At 40.8% G+C, this 9,827-nt stretch overlaps 1 long non-coding RNA gene across 3 annotated transcripts in view; it reads left to right on the top strand.

The window, feature by feature from the left end:
• LOC102551924 (uncharacterized) overlaps nt 1-9,827 on the top strand; it is a 30,869-nt gene that overhangs the window by 4,662 nt on the left and 16,380 nt on the right. For 2 of the 3 annotated variants that reach the window (XR_005493983.2, XR_010058152.1), the window contains exons 3-4: nt 8,737-8,873; nt 9,428-9,501. This is a non-coding gene — a long non-coding RNA (uncharacterized LOC102551924). Of the gene's footprint in view, nt 1-8,736; nt 8,874-9,424; nt 9,502-9,827 lie in introns of all 3 variants that reach the window. The other variant, XR_005493984.2, reaches the window with a different exon arrangement.

Raw genomic sequence — 9,827 nt, forward strand, 5'->3', positions numbered from 1 at the left:
AATTCCTTCAACAGGAGTCCTGTTCTCAGTTCAGTGGTTTAACCCCATTTTTTAATAGGGTTATTTGTATCCCTGCAGCCTAACTTCTTGAGGTCTTTGTATATTTTGGATATGAGCCCTCTATCAGTTGTAGGATTGGTAAAGATCTTTTCCCAATCTGTTGGTTGCCGTTTTGTCCTAACAACAGTGTCTTTGCCTTACAGAAGCTTTGCAGTTTTATGAGATCCCATTTGTCCATTCTTGATTTTAGAGCATAGGCCATTGGTGTTATGTTCAGGAAGTTTTCTCCAGTGCCCATGTGTTCGAGATTCTTCCCCACTTTTTCTTCTATTAGTTTGAGTGTATCTGGTTTGATGTGGAGGTCCTTGATCCACTTGGACTTAAGCTTTGTACAGGGTGATAAGCATGGATCGATCTGCATTCCTCTACATGCTGACCTCCAGTTGAACCAGCACCATTTGTTGAAAATGCTATCTTTCTTCCATTAGATGGTTTTAGCTCCTTTGTCAAAGATCAAGTGGCTATAGGTGTGTGGGTTCATTTCTGGGTCTTCAGTTCTGTTCCACTGATCTATCTGCCTGTCTCTGTACCAATACCATACAGTTTTTATGAATATTGATCTGTAATACTGCTTGAAGTCAGGGATGGTGATTCCCCCAGAAGTTCTTTTATTGTTGAGTATAGTTTTCGCTATCCTGGGTTTTTTTTTTTTTTTTTTTTTGTTATTCCAAATGAGTTTGAAAATTACTCTTTCTATCTCTATAAAGAATTGAGTAGGAATTTTGATGGGGATTGCATTCAATCTGTAGATTGCTTTTGGCAAAATGGCCACCTTGACTATATTAGTCCTGCCAATCCATGAGCATGGAAGATCTTTCCATCTTCTGAGATCTTTCTCAATTTCTTTCTTCAGAGATTTGAAGTTCTTGTCATACAGATCTTTCACTTGCTTGGTTAAAGTCACACCAAGATATTTTATGTTATTTGGGACTACTGTGAAGGGTGTCATTTCCTTAATTTCTTTCTCAGCCTGTGTATTCTTTGAGTGGAGGAAGGCTACTGATTTGTTTGAGTTAATTTTATACCAGCCACTTTGCTGAAGTTGTTTATCAGGTTAATTAGTTCTCTGGTGGAACTTTTGAGACCGCTTAAGTACACTATCATATCATCTGCAAATAGTGATATTTTGATTTCTTCCCTTCCAATTTGTATCCCTTTGACATCCTTTCACTGTCTGATTGCTCTGGCTAGGACTATATTGAATAAGTAGGGAGAGAGTGGGCAACCTTGTCTAGTCTCTGATTTTAGTGGGATTGCTTCAAGTTTCCCTCCATTTAGTTTGATGTTAGCTACTGGTTTGCTGTATATTGTTTTTACTATGTTTAGGTATGGGCCTTGAATTCCTGATCTTTCCAGGACTTTTATCATGAAGGGGTGTTGAATTTTGTCAAATGCTTTCTCAGCATCTAATGAAATGATCATGTGGTTTTGTTCTTTCAGTTTGTTTATATAATGGATCACGTTGATGGTTTTCCGTATATTAAACCATCCCTGCATGCCTGGGATGAAGCCTATTTGATCATGGTGGATGATTGTTTTGTTGTGCTCTTGGATTTGGTTTGCAAGTATTTTATTGAGTATTTTTGCGACAATATTCATAAGGGAAATTGGTCTGAAGTTCTCTTTCTTTGTTGGATCTTTGTGTGGTTTTGGTATAAGAGTAATTGTGGCTTCATAGAAGGAATTTGGTAGTGCTCTGTTTGTTTCAATTTTGTGGAATAGTTTGGACAGTATTGGTAAGAGATCTTCTATGAAGGTCTGATTGAATTCTGCACTGAACCCATCTGGACCTGGGCTCTTTTTGGTTGGGAGACTTTTAATAACTGCTTCTATTTCTTTAGGAGTTACGGGGTTGTTTAATTGGTTTATCTGTTCCTGATTTAACTTCAGTACCTGGTATCTGTCTAGGAAGTTGTCCATTTCCTGTTGAAATCTCCTACTATTATCGTGTGAGGTGCAATGTGTGCTTTGAGCTTTAGTAAGGCTTCTTTTATGTATGTAGGTGCCCTTGCATTTGGAGAATAGATATTTAGGATTGAGAGTTCATCTTGGTGGATTTTTCCTTTGATGAATGAAGTCTCCTTTCTTAACTTTTTAAATGACTCTTGGTTGAAAGTCAATTTAATTTGATATTAGAATGGCTACTCCAGCTTGTTTCTTTGGGTCATTTGCTTAGAAAATTGTTTTCTAGCAATTTACTCTGAGGTAGTGTCTGTCTTTGTCTCTGAGGTGTGTTTCCTGCATGCAGCAAAATGCTGGGTCCTCTTTACGTTTCCAGTCTGTTAGTCTATGTCTTTTTATTGGGGAATTGAGTCTGTTGATGTTGAGAGATATTAAGGAATAGTGATTGTCGCTTCCTGTCATTTTCATTGTTAGAGGTGGAATTATGTTTGTTTGTATCTCCTTTAGTTTCATTGCAAGGAAATTATATTCTTGCTTTCTGTATGGTGTAGTTTCTCTCCTTGTGTTGGAGTTTTCCATCTATTATCCTTTGTAGGGCTGGATATGTAGAAAGATATTGTGTAAATTTGGTTTTGTCATGGAATATCTTGGTTTCTCCATCTATGTTAATTGAGAGTTTTGCAGGATACAGTAACCTGGGTTGGCATTTGTGTTCTCTTAGGGTCTGTATGACATCTGTCCACGATCTTCTGGCTTTCATAGTCTCTGGTGAGAAGTCTGGTGTAATTCTTATAGGTCTGCCTTTATATGTCACTTGACCTTTTCCCCTTATTGCTTTTAATATTCTTTCTTTGTTTTGTACATTTGCTGTTTTAACTGTTATGTGATGGGAGGAATTTCTCTTCTGGTTCAATCTATTTGAAGTTCTGTAGGCTTCTTGTATGTTTATGGGCACCTCTTTCTTTAGGTTAGGGAAGTTTTCTTGTATGATTTTGTTGAAGATATTTACTGGTCCTTTGAGCTGGGAGTCTTCACTCTCTTCTATACCTATTATCCTTAGGTTTGATCTTCTCATTGAGTCATGGATTTCCTGTATGTTTTGGACCAGTAGCTTTTTCCATTTAACATTATCTTTGACAGTTGTGTCGATGATTTCTATGGAATCTTCTGCTCCTGAGATTCTCTCTTATATCTCTTGTATTCTGTTGGTGATGCTTGTATCTACAGCTCCTTGTCTCTTCCTTTGGTTTTCTATCTCCAGGGTTGTCTCCCTTTGTGCTTTCTTTATTGTTTCTATTTTCATTTTCAATTCCTTCACCTGTTTCCTTGTAATTCTTTCAATGATTTTTGTGTTTCCTTTCTATAGGCTTCTACTTGCTTACTTGTGCTTTCCTGCATTTCTCTAAGGGAGTTCTTTATGTCGTTCTTAAAGTACTCCATCAGTATCAAAATATGTGATTTCAAATCTAAGTCTTGCTTTTCTGGTGTGTTTAGTTATCCAGTATTTTCTTTGGTGGGAGAACTGGGCTCTAATGATGCCAAGTCGTCTTGGTTTCTGTTGATTAGGTTCAAGCTCTTGCCTCTAGCCATTGGATTGTCTCTAGTGTTTGCTTGTCTTGCTGTTTCTGGGAGTGACTTGGCCCTGCTACAGGCCTCTGTGTCAGCACTCCTGTAGAACTGTTTTCCTGTTTTCTTTCCTGAGAACAGGTGCTCTGCTCTCAGCTGTGGTGGTGCTCCTGGAGACTGTCTTCCAGTTCTAGGCGTGGGCAGGAATCAAAGGGTCCTGTCCCTGATTGCTTGTGTAGGTCTTTGCACCCAGCAGGCACAGTTGGCACTATACGATTCCCTCTTGGGTCTGGACTGTGGACAAAGGGTATTCTCCTCTGACTTCTCAGGAGTATCCACACTTCTGAGGTTCTAGCTCTCTCTCCCCCATGGGATTTGGGTGCAGGGAGCTATTTGGATAAGTTTGGTCCTGGGCGCAGACCAGAACCTCGGGTACCAGCAGCTGTCTGTTCCTATATCCCTCTGTCCAGAGGCACTGTGCAGTTTCCCCTCAGACCAAGAATGTGGGCCGAGGTGTGCAGAGTTGGCAGTCTGTCCTGTGGCCTCGGGATATCTGCACTCCTGGGTGGTCCACTCTCTTCCCCACAGGATTTGGGTGCAGGGAACTGAGAGATGGTATCAGTTAACTTCTGGGCACAGAATATCATTAGAAATAATTTTATTCTCTTTTTTATTGTTGTTCTATTCCAGGTCTCTGGCCTATCCACCCTGATTTGTGAGCTTCCAGGCAATGTCATTGGTTGGCCACTCCCAGAATTTCTACACCATCTTCACCCCAGCACATTTTATAGGCAGGATGAATTGTATATCAAAGGTTTTGTGGCTAGTTGGTGTCCCAGTCCCTCTACCAAAGACTTGCCTGGTTATAGGAGATGGCTGGATCACATTCTGTATCCCCCATTACTAGGAGTCTTAGCTAGAGTCATCCTTTTAGATTTCTGGGAGTTTCCACTGCACTAGATTCCTCAACCCCTAAATGGCCCAATTCTGTTGTGTCTCCCAGTACTCTTCCAACACCCAACCCTATCTATACTCAGTTTATCCATGATATCGATTCTGTGGTCCCTTAGCGTCTACAAGACACCTGTCCAGGCCTTTCTGGCTTTTAGTCCATGTTGAGAATTCAGATGTTATTCTAATAGGTCTGCCTTTATATGTTACTTGGCCTTTTCTTTCTTGCAGATTTTAACATTCTTTCTTTGCTTTGATATATATATATATATATATATATATATATATATATATATATATATATATATTCTGGTCCAATATATTTGGTGTTCTGTAAATTTGTACTTTTGTAGGCATCTCCTTTAGATTAGGAAATTTTTCCCCTATGATTTTTTTCTTTGAAAACATTTTCTGGCCCTTTGAGCTGGAGCCTACTTCTATCCCTACTATTAATAGTTTTGGTCTTTTCATAATGCCTCAGATTTCCTGAATGCTTTGTGTCCTGGAACTTTTTAGATTTAACACTTTCTTTGACCAATGTATCCATTTCTTCTATCGTATCCTCTACACTAAGACTCTCCCTCCTCCCTTGTATTCTGTTGGTGGTGCTTGCAGCTTTAGTTCTTGTTCACACATCTAGGTTTCCCATCTTTAGGATTCCCTCAGTTTGTGTTCTCTTTATTGCTCATATTTGAATTTTCAGGGTTTTACTCATTTCCTTCATCTGTTTGGTTTTTTTCCCTTGGCTATCTCTAAGGCATCTGTTCATTTCTCCCCATGGCTTCTTTGTGTTTTCTTGAATTTCTTTAAGAGATTTATTCATTTCCTCTTTAAGGACTGCTACCATCTCTTTAAAGTTGGCTTTAAGTTTGTGTGTTTCAACTCTCTGGGACTATTCCAGGGTTGCTGTATTAGGATAGTGGGCTCTGGTGGTGTCATAGTGCCCTGGCGTATAGGCATCTGGGTTTAGGATGGATATAGGTCTAGGTGCCAATTTCTGTGTTTGATTTTCTGATAGGTGTTTTGTTCCTTACTTTCTGTGTCTCCTTTGATCTTCTGGTCTCTGTGGTCTGTATCTCTGGCAGCCAGTGTGACCTCTAATCTAGCAAGGAGTTTCAACCAGTATTGGGGGGGGCAGCACTTCTAATAGCTAGCATGGGCTTTGGACCAGCAGGTGATCTCTGTTCCTCTGAATGGTGTGGCCTGTACCTGATAAGCAAATGTCTACCTGTAGAAGCATGACAGCAGGGGTGGGCAGGCAGTAGGTGGGGGTTGGGTTAGTAGCTTAGACCTTTCACCTCTGAACCATGGGTGTGGGAGTATTCCAAGGGCTCTTACCTCTTCTGACTGATGTGCTCTGCACCAGAGTAGCAAGTATTTGCCTAAGGTGGTGGTAGGGGTGCGGTGATGCGGGGATGGCAGAGAGGTAAGGGATGTCTGTGGGGTAGGTCTGTGGGATCTGAACCAAAGGCATAAGAAGGTTCTGAGGACAGGTGGGGCTCTTACCTGATCTCGCTGGGGTGGTCTGCAGCTGCACCAGGAAATTGAGTGTTAAAGCCTTTGCTGAAAGAAATGAGGAGAAATGAAATAGTGCTGTGTTCAGGGTCGGTTTTCATCCAGTTGATCCTGCAACTTGTGAAATGAAAAGGTCTAAGGAATTATCTGTTCCTAGGAAGCAAGAACAAATCAAAGCTTTTGCAATGTGATTGAAGGGGACCAGGTTCCTACCAAGTAGAGAAGAGAAGTTGACAGAACTGGCAACTTGGTTATCTCTTTAGAGTCATGAAACGTACAGAAATAAAGAGGTGGTAGAAACTTCCATTTTTAAGGATAGCCACTGAGTCCTACCATGTGGCAGGGGAGTCCTTGCATTGAGACCCTGAGGGACCATTTTGTGAAACCATGACCATGGGGCTTGGACTGGGTTGGAGAACCTAAGAAGTTGGAGATGCCAGAGCTGAGAGATAATCTGCCAAAGAGCACTGCCCACGGGGAGTGGAGTCTGCACGAGGGAGTCATGTGTTGCAATCATCAAACCTGGGAGCACGGAGCCATCCAAGCCCTTTCACCTCAGGCATGGAGTTACAGGATTTGAAATGCTGGTTTTCAGCCTTGATTTGGCCCAGTGTTTCCTCACTATATGCCTTTTCCTCCCTTTTAAATAGTAATCTATATTCTGTACCATTGTGTGCTGGAAGTTGCTCTTTGATTTTATATGGGGTTATAGTTAAGATAATGTCTTGAGTCTCAGAACAGACTTTGGACTTCACTGTTGACACGGGATGAATATGGGAACTTTAGAAGTTGGTGTAAATACATTTTGCATTAAGATATGGTCACATGCCTATAGGGGGACAGGGATGAAATGTGATGGTCTGAATGAGAATGGCCTCCATCACTTCATATGTTTGAGTATTATTTCCCAGGTGGTGTAACTGGGGAGGATTAGGAGTTCTGTCATTTTTGGAGGTAGTGTGTGGCTGGGAAGCAGGCTTTGAAGTTTCAAAAGTCCCGTGCCATTCCATAGCTCGCTCACTCTGCCTGGTGCTTGTGGATCAGGTGGGAGCTCTCAGCTTGTACTCCAGTGTCATGCCTTTGCCACACTCTCTGCCATGATGTTCATAGACTCTAATCCTCTGGAACTGTGAGCCCCGTTAAACCACTTATATTAAATATGTAGATACATAAGGACCATACTTTATTTTACATCTTAGAATATAATTCAGATATTAACCCTGTAATAAAATGATTTGATAGAGTTTTAACAATTAAAGGGGGATTGTCTGGTGAGAAAGCACCTCCTCATAGAACAACATGTTTTTAAACAGTCACTTTTTTTTCTAAATGGGTTAATGCAGCACATTTATTCATGGCTAGCATGTCTACTTCCTATTGTACTAATGACCAATGGAATTAAAAAAAATGTTCAGGCGGTGGTGACTCACGCCTTTTAATTCCTGTACTTGAGAGGCAGAGGAAGGTGGAACTCTGAGTTCAAGACCAAGCTGGTCTACCAAGTAAGTTCCAGGACAGCAAGGACCACACAGAGAAACCCTGTCTCAGAAAGGAAAAAGAAAAGGAAAAGAAAGGTCACCTTCCACAATCACTGCCTCATAAGGGAGGACATAACTAAGTCATCAAAGAGGGTATTGTGTCCACTTTAACAAGCAAGAGCACTGCCCTCCCAGAATGGAATTACCATAGGCAGGCTTTATATTTAGACTGGGATCTCCTAGACAACATGTAGGTGGGAGCTGGTGTTCAACTTTGGCTATCTGTCTTTTCATTGGTGATTTTAAGGATTGCCATATAAGGTAATCATTGGCACTAGTTGGAACAGTATCCAATACCCCTTACTCCTTCCTGATTGTTGCTCTTTGTTACTGTCTTATCAATCATTCCTAACACCTTGGTCTTAATTGGATATTTTATGTCAATTGACTTTTCTCCATTACTAGCTTGTGCTTATTATTTCCTGTTTGTAAAACTTCTTACAATGGCTTTCTTAGATTGTATAGAATCCATAAAACTAGCATATGTTCAAGTTCACTCAATACTGTTTGGCCTGTCACTCAACACTATCATTTGTGATGATTTGTGATAATGACAGCTACTACTAAATGAAGATTCCACTTCAATACTGTATTTTCTAGATTGGTGAATTTAGTCACTGAATCTTTATTTGCAGAGTTGCTAGAGTTTTAATATTTCTAATATATTGTTATTTTATATTTGCCTAATTTCCTTTTCCTTCTCCTCCCTCTATCCTTCCCTCTCTTCCTCTCTCTCTCTCTCTCTCTCTCTCTCTCTCTCTCACACACACACACACACACACACACACACACACACACAGAGAGAGAGAGAGAGAGAGAGAGAGAGTATTGAGTGCATGTAGATGTCAGAAGACAATTTGCCTCTCTGTTCTCACTTTCTACCATGTGAATTCTAGAGATCAAACTCAAGTCATCATAAACTAAGTACATTATTTCTATATCTACAGCATTAACTTACACTGATAAGCCACTGTTAGTGAGTGGGACTTTTTTTCCCAAATTTTTCTCTCTATCATGAGAAGGCAGGGCAAGACAAGCTGGCAGCCATTTGCAAGTCAAGTGAGAGCCCTCTGCAGACACTTTACCTGCTTGAACTTTGAGTTTTGTATGCTGTGTATTTACCCTGGTATTATTTCAAATGCTGATTTCTCTATCCCACTATCTAGTTTCTATCCTTGCATGGCTTTGTTATGTTTTGTCTTAGAAACTCCTGTCTCAAGTTTGTATGGATAAAAAAAGGGGGAAGTGGCCCCTGATGTGAAAGCTCTACCACAAGGGTGGGACCCAGTGAAGGACGCTGCTGGAAGTGGAACACTCAGGAAAAGTGAAAATGTTGGCAGAGTGAGTAACTTTCAGGGGGAAAAGACATAGGAAAATGTAGATAAGGGAGTTTGGGAAAATGTAAGGCAGCTCAGGAAATGTGAGGGATCTCAGAAACACAAAAGTAAAAATAGAGAAAAAGAGAAAAGAAAAAAATAGAAAATGAAAGTGGCCATGTGATTTTTGTACTACTGCTTGAGTAGGGCAACAGCGATTACATAGTTTTTTAGATTTTTCTAGAGAAGGCTTGTCCTTGGTTTCCTGAGGAAGCTACAATAAATTCAGCAACCTGGAAGAAGGTTGGGGAAAGACTTCAAAATCATTATGATGTACATGGACTAGGTAAAGTGCCTGTAAGAAGTGAGTTTTAGGGAAGCAACCCTAGACACTTAAACTAAGAAGAGAAAAAAATGAAACTAAGCCAAGGTGGAAGTGCACCTGGCTGATTAGGGGGCTGGGGGGGGAGGGCTCTGCGGTAGGCTGGGGGGGGCATGCCCTCTGCAGGGATGCTGCGAGGAGAATGACACTTGCACCTGGAGGAGCCAGGACTGAGCAGGATGCCACTTCCTCAGCAGCTGGTGACCAGAGCTCACTCTCGCCCCTCCCTTCTCCGGTGGCTGCACAACACAGAGGACCACTGCAGACATAGGTGAGTTATGATCCAACCCAGCAGGTTAGGGTCTAAGAAAAAGTATTGGAGATTGATAAATGCAAGTGATAAAGGCTAGAGAATGTAAACGAACTTGGATGATGATGATTTAGAAATAAGAAATGCTACAGATGAAGGATGTTTAAGGTTGGTAAGTGCAGTTTATACATGCTGGCACTGTCTAAGAAGATGTTTTAAGAATATAAATGCAAGTTATAGAGATGTAAGAAATAATTGAAACTGGGACATGTTTCATAGTCCTCCAACATGCTAATCTTATTTCAAAGTTCAAATTTTTAACATTGATCAATGGAGTTCTGATACCT

This window comes from Rattus norvegicus, chromosome 15, assembly GCF_036323735.1.
Source record: "Rattus norvegicus strain BN/NHsdMcwi chromosome 15, GRCr8, whole genome shotgun sequence".
In the NCBI taxonomy this organism is placed as follows: domain Eukaryota; kingdom Metazoa; phylum Chordata; class Mammalia; order Rodentia; family Muridae; genus Rattus; species Rattus norvegicus.